Here is a 7,110-nt window from a genome sequence, read left to right as displayed (position 1 = left end):
TTTATTTACATTCGTGACGTGATCACATGATTTCATCGTGTAACTATTTCCGGACCTGCGCAGTGGCTTATTTCTGACGTCACGTAAAGAAGTTTTTGGGTGGTGGATGTACTGAAAATTAGTGAGTTTTTATTGAATTAACCTTGTAAAATGACTATTTGTGTGATAAATCATGTTTCTAAGGACCAATTCTGTCTAATAGATATTAAATTCAGCCTGTGTCGTCATTTGATCGATTTATTAATTGCCCTAATTCCTTCGACAGGGAAGAAAAGTGCAAAGCCAGACGGCCATTTTTTCTATGCATGAGTACGGTTTGACAATTGTATGGCCCGGAAACACGTTATTTTCACTTAGTTTTAACCAGAACATATTGTGTCTATCATTATTACATTTAACTTGAACCCATTTCATCTTAAGTCGTAACACATGAATCGTTTACACCCACTGTACGGTTTATTGTTGTCAAGCTGGTAAAAAAATTCTTGTATTTGTGGAGACTCAGATTGTGTCGTGTCAGTCGGTTCAAGTTAATTTTTATCATGTCATTCATTCAGTTTGTCAGCAACCTGTCAACATCATACTACACTGTGATATATGTATTAAGTTAACTAAGATATTGGTAATGACAGGGACTATAGACTACAGTCCTATAATAGACATTAAAACATGTAAGCTTACTGAGTCATTGGCTGTTTGATTATACCTACTACTACAGCAGGCTGAGTGCCTCAGACTCTCAGTGAGAATATATACAATGTCTCAGTTGTGATCTTCATTGGCTACAAAAGTCTTTTCTCATTGGTTTTCAAATTTCTATTTATCTGCATTGATTATGTCTATGTTAGTCTGCCCTGATTTGAACCAGGTAGTTTCTGTGTTCTGACTAAATTATTTCAGGTTTTAATCAAATAAGCTACTGTAAAATAAGTTTATATAAATATCCATTTCATTTCAGTTGAAACTACTCACTATCCCAGCCCACAGAATTTGTCTGTCTAGACACTAGATCAGCTCTAGTATGCCTCTCTTTGGTAAATCTCAGAAGAGCCCCCAGGAGTTGGTGAAATCTCTGAAAGATGCTTTACAAATTTTACAACAACAGAACAAGGGAGATAAAGACTTGAAGAAGGTAACTAGTAATCAGTAATGAATGTTAATAGTTTTTACTTTCCTGAGAATAGTCTATTGGAGTTTACATACAAACAAAAGGCCAAAGATCTTCAGTCAACAATTCAACGTGATAAAAAATTAATATTTAATATAGAGTTAAGGAAGAGTTAAAGATCTGTATATTATATTTCTTGTTCTACTATTGTATAATATATCTATTATAGGCATCTGAAGATGTGTCTAAGATTCTCTCCAGTATGAAGACTGTATTATATGGAGGTTCTGGATCAGATCCATTACCAGAAAACGTAGCTCAGCTCTCGATGGAGATATATAATGCTGATGTCCTCATCTCTATGGTTGTTAATTTAAAAGAGATTGATTTTGAGGTAAATATTTTTATATTAGACTTTTTGTGTTGATGTTTGATTTGTTCCATGAGAGGTTTTCATCATTCAGAAATCTAGTCTTTGATGTGATGAGATATTTATTTTTACAGGGCCGTAAAGATGTGGTTCAGATATTTAACAATTTATTACGAAGACAACTGGGAACCAGATCCCCTACCGTAGAATATATCTGTACCAGGGAAGAGATGTTGAAAGCTTTAATGAAAGGGTAAGTACAGGGGTTGGGGGGGAGGGGGGGTGGTGGTGTAGTTGTCCTGATGAGGATTGTATATCAGTAGTATGAGATGAACTCTAGACATCAAGGTATATAAATTATATATTTCAGGTATGAAACACCTGATGTAGCATTGAATTGTGGTATGATGTTAAGAGAATGTGCTCGTTATGAAGCTCTGGCTAAACTTATGTTAAACTGTGAAGAATTCTACGATTTCTTTAAATATGTCGAGTTTTCTACCTTTGATATAGCTTCAGATGCTTTCTCTACTTTCAAGGTTTGTTTTTAAGATTAGTTCCGTGTTTGAATTACTGTTGATATAGGACTGGACGTGATCTATAATAGGACAAAATCTGCTGAGTATTTATAACTAGTTTTTTGTGGTATTCTGATTTAGTAATTGTGGTATTCTGATTTAGTAATTGTGGTATTCTGATTTAGTAATTGTGGTATTCTGATTTAGTAATTGTGGTATTTTATATCTGTAGGAACTCCTAACCAAACATAAATTGTTATCAGCTGAGTTTCTGGAGGCGAATTACGATCGTGTTTTCGGTCATTATCAAAGTTTGTTAAATTCTGAGAATTACGTCACACGAAGACAGGCTTTAAAGGTAGGTCACATAGTTTTACAAAATTTTACAATAGTTTTACATGATTTTACAATAGTTTTACATGATTTTACAATAGTTTGGAAATGGAGAAGAACTTGAAAATTCTTGACCAACAAAGTACGAGCAAAATTAAAATCTAGGCTCAGGAGTTCTTAGTGTAAATTCTATACTGATAGTATCACAGATATATCAGCAAGAATTACTGCCCTTGATTAATATAATATATTGTATATTGTAGTTACTAGGAGAGTTGTTATTAGATAGACATAATTTCACCACAATGACCAGATATATTAGTAACCCTGACAACCTGAAATTAATGATGAACATGTTACGAGAGAAAAGTCGTAATATTCAATTTGAAGCCTTCCATGTATTTAAGGTAAAACTCTTTTAAGTTATAATATTAGTATCCTAGCCCCTGTTTCTCAATATATATTCATAACCTTTACTCAGTTAACCTGGTCAGGTGAAAGATAATACCCACCTGATCTAACTAAGTCAATGTAGTAAAAGAAAGAGAATTTGTCTACTCTTGTGCACTTGTTTGTTATAAAGAATATCAAGAGTTTATATTGATATTATATATGTTTTTTAATCAATTTATATTTCATAGTTTTCGTGTGAAATTGTTTTTCTTTATCAAACATGTTATCATGTAATCCCCCTTCTGTTTTCCAGGTATTTGTTGCGAATCCCAATAAGCCACGCCCTATTTTAGAAATATTATTACGCAATAAGGAGAAACTAGTAGACTTTTTATCAAAGTTTCACACAGATCGCTCGGAGGATGAACAATTTAACGATGAGAAGGCATACTTAATAAAACAAATAAAGGAATTAAAATCACCAGAAGATTCGTAACACTGTACTGGATGTTAGAGTTGTTTTCTAGCCTTAGATACACTGGTTGTGATAGTGACTAGATTGTAGAATGTTAAATACAAGATCTCTTTCAAATAATACCTGACTTTATTACTTTCTTTCTGCTAACTTTTCAATGTAAATTTCTTTAATCTGATCTCTGATTGGTCAGTATTTTGTATTTAACCAATCAGATTTGAGGGTTTGTTAGAGCTACTGATATTGACCAATCAGATTGTTTAAAATCATCAGTACTATACACCAAGGAACTGATCTTAAAATATTATCAATATTTGTATTTACTGTTCTATTCTCCTGTCATTCAGCTAGTGTGCACTGGGCTTGATTCTCTACTGTATTATAATTGTATTATGTTTATGGGGCCTCATTAATCAAGTCTACTTCCTGTGTGGATAAACTATTTGTTGATTGGACAAAGCACTTGTTAGAAACATTATCCAGTAGAAACAAAATGTTTGTGAACAAAATATTTGGAGATTGAGTGATATATTTTTCGTGAATTTTTGTGAATAGAGCAGATTATCCAGTGTTTTTCGTGCTATTTAATCTCTATAGCAAATTGTGTGATATATGATCATCCAGATGTTTAGAGAAGAAAATCATCCACTGGAGAAAACAGAGTAAAATATTGTAATATGAGATTTTAGTTCAGTTTGGTAAGTTTTCAGCTTTCTAAAGATAAAGTTATTACGAACTCCACTCAGATTGACTTTATAAAGCTAGAAACAGATTAAACCAGCTAAAACTCCAGGATAAAACTCAATTCTACTTTCTTAAACTAATTATTTTATTAACTTTTTCATTCTTTCGTATTGTTTATGAAATTTCTGTATTTTGTTGACACTCTGTAGTTGTTTAATTTGTTAACGTTATGTTTAATTCTGAATATCACTTATTATTTACTTGTGACAGTTTGATTTTGAAATAATTAAAAGGGGTATTACTGTAACAATTAGACCAACAAACAGAGTAGAGTTCAACTTGAAACCAGACTGATTTTACTATTATTTGTTAATATTGTTATTTTGAAGTTTAATTTGGATTCTAGTTGTAAAATTTATGATTTTATGTTGGTAGCACGTTTTATAGATCTAGAAACGATTACATCTCTGTCAAACAGTTCTTGTGTATGACATCTCTTTCATTAGGTCCATAAATCATTCAACTTTCGGCACCCTTCTTGTCATTTGTCTAGAAGGAAAGTAAAGTGAAAATATAAAGATGTTAGGAGAGAGTTACGTACCTACTCTTAATATAATGATAATAAACTGAATTGTAAGGTAACTCTATATTGTTATTTGTATCATTTTATATTTTATTTTATTATTTTCTTATACATTAATTATCTCCCCTTGTTATATTAATATCATACTGAAGATGTTTCCCCTTGGAATATAATTTTTGGAGTTTGAGAATTTTTAGTTTGTATGATTTAACATGTTGATATGATCATCTGGGGTAGTTGATTGTGTTTCAGGGTAGAATAGGTGGTCCAAGGTACATTAAGAATAAGGAGTTAGACTCATTGTTTCTGTTCTCTCCTATTCTACCTCCCAACAGAATGAACTATTCCCAGATATGCCTCAAAGAATGTTAATTGATAAGTCTAGGGAGGTTGTTATATATTAGAAATAATGGGTGGGGTTTAAATAGAAGTTTCAGATAGGGCCTCTTTATCTAGTGTTTTTTCTCTGTGCTATATTTTGATTAGGTTGAATACCAGACTGTTAGTAAGTAAAGTCTTGTTATAAAACAGAATATCCAATAATTGTAAATTTCTTGGTGAAAAGAGATTAAAATGTCGAAGGTTATTTGTAAATTTGATTGATTGTGATGATATTATAATACTTGTAATTTGTACATTAAAGATTCTATTCTATCATCTACAACATTGTCTAGTCTTATTTCATAATACACATCTACATAAATGGGATGTTTCTCTAATTGCATAAATGATGTTTCCTATATTGCATAAATGGGATGTTTTCCTAATTGCATAAAAGGGATGTTTCCCATATTGCATAAATGGGGTGTTGTCCTAATTGCATAAATAGGATGTTTTCCTAATTGCATAAAAAATGTTTCCTATATTGCATAAATGGGATGTTTTCCTAATTGCATAAAAAATGTTTCCTATATTGCATAAATAGGGTGTTTTCCTAATTGCATAAACGGGATGTTTTCCTAATTGCATAAATGGGATGTTTTCCTAATTACATAAAAGGGATGTTTCCCATATTGCATAAATGGGGTGTTGTCCTAATTGTATAAATGGGGTGTTGTCCTAATTGCATAAATGGGATGTTTTCCTAATTACATAAAAGGGATGTTTCCCATATTGCATAAATGGGGTGTTGTCCTAATTGCATAAATGGGGTGTTGTCCTAATTGCATAAATGGGATGTTTTCCTAATTGCATAAATGGGATGTTTTCCTAATTGCATAAATGAGATGTTTTCCTAATTGTATAAATGGGATGTTGTCCTAATTGCATAAACGGGATGTTTTCCTAATTGCATAAATGGGATGTTTTCCTAATTACATAAAAGGGATGTTTCCCATATTGCATAAATGGGATGTTGTCCTAATTGTATAAATGGGATGTTGTCCTAATTGCATAAATGGGATGTTTTCCTAATTACATAAAAGGGATGTTTCCCATATTGCATAAATGGGGTGTTGTCCTAATTGCATAAATGGGGTGTTGTCCTAATTGCATAAATGGGATGTTTTCCTAATTGCATAAAAGGGATGTTTCCCATATTGCATAAATGGGGTGTTGTCCTAATTGTATAAATGGGATGTTGTCCTAATTGCATAAATGGGATGTTTTCCTAATTGCATAAATGGGATGTTTTCCTAATTGCATAAATGAGATGTTTTCCTAATTGTATAAATGGGATGTTGTCCTAATTGCATAAATGGGGTGTTTTCCTAATTGCATAAATGAGGTGTTTTCCTAATTGCATAAATGAGATGTTTTCGTATTTGCATAAATGGGGTGTTTTCCTAATTGCATATTTGGGGTGTTTTCCTAATTGCATAAACGGGGTGTTTTCCTAATTGCATAAAAGGGGTGTTTTCCTAATTGCATAAATGAGGTGTTTTCCTAATTGCATAAATGGGGTGTTTTCCTAATTGCATAAATGAGGTGTTTTCCTAATTGCATAAATGGGGTGTTTTCCTAATTGCATAAATGAGGTGTTTTCCTAATTGCATAAATGGGGTGTTTTCCTAATTGCATAAATGGGGTGTTTTCCTAATTGCATAAATAGGATGTTTTCCTAATTGCATAAATGGGGTGTTTTCCTAATTGCATAAATGGGATGTTTTGCTAATTGCATAAATAGGATGTTTTCCTAATTGCATAAATGGGTTGTTTTCCTAATTGCATAAATGGGATGTTTTCCTAATTGCATAAAAGGGGATGTTTTCCTAATTGCATAAATGAGATGTTTTCCTAATTGCATAAAAAATGTTTCCTATATTGCATAAATAGGGTGTTTTCCTAATTGCATAAACGGGATGTTTTCCTAATTGCATAAATGGGGTGTTGTCCTAATTGTATAAATGGGATGTTGTCCTAATTGCATAAATGGGGTGTTTTCCTAATTGCATAAATGGGATGTTTTCCTAATTGCATAAATGGGATGTTTTCCTAATTGCATAAATGGGGTGTTTTCCTAATTGCATAAATGGGGTGTTTTCCTAATTGCATAAATGGGGTGTTTTCCTAATTGCATAAATGAGGTGTTTTCCTAATTGCATAAATGAGATGTTTTCCTATTTGCATAAATGGGGTGTTTTCCTAATTGCATATTTGGGGTGTTTTCCTAATTGCATAAACGGGGTGTTTTCCTAATTGCATATA

Source organism: Lottia gigantea (genome assembly GCF_000327385.1).
Source record: "Lottia gigantea unplaced genomic scaffold LOTGIsca_146, whole genome shotgun sequence".
Lineage (NCBI taxonomy): Eukaryota > Metazoa > Mollusca > Gastropoda > Lottiidae > Lottia > Lottia gigantea.
The sequence above is the reverse complement of the archived record's forward strand: the minus strand, read 5'-3'. Positions refer to the sequence as shown.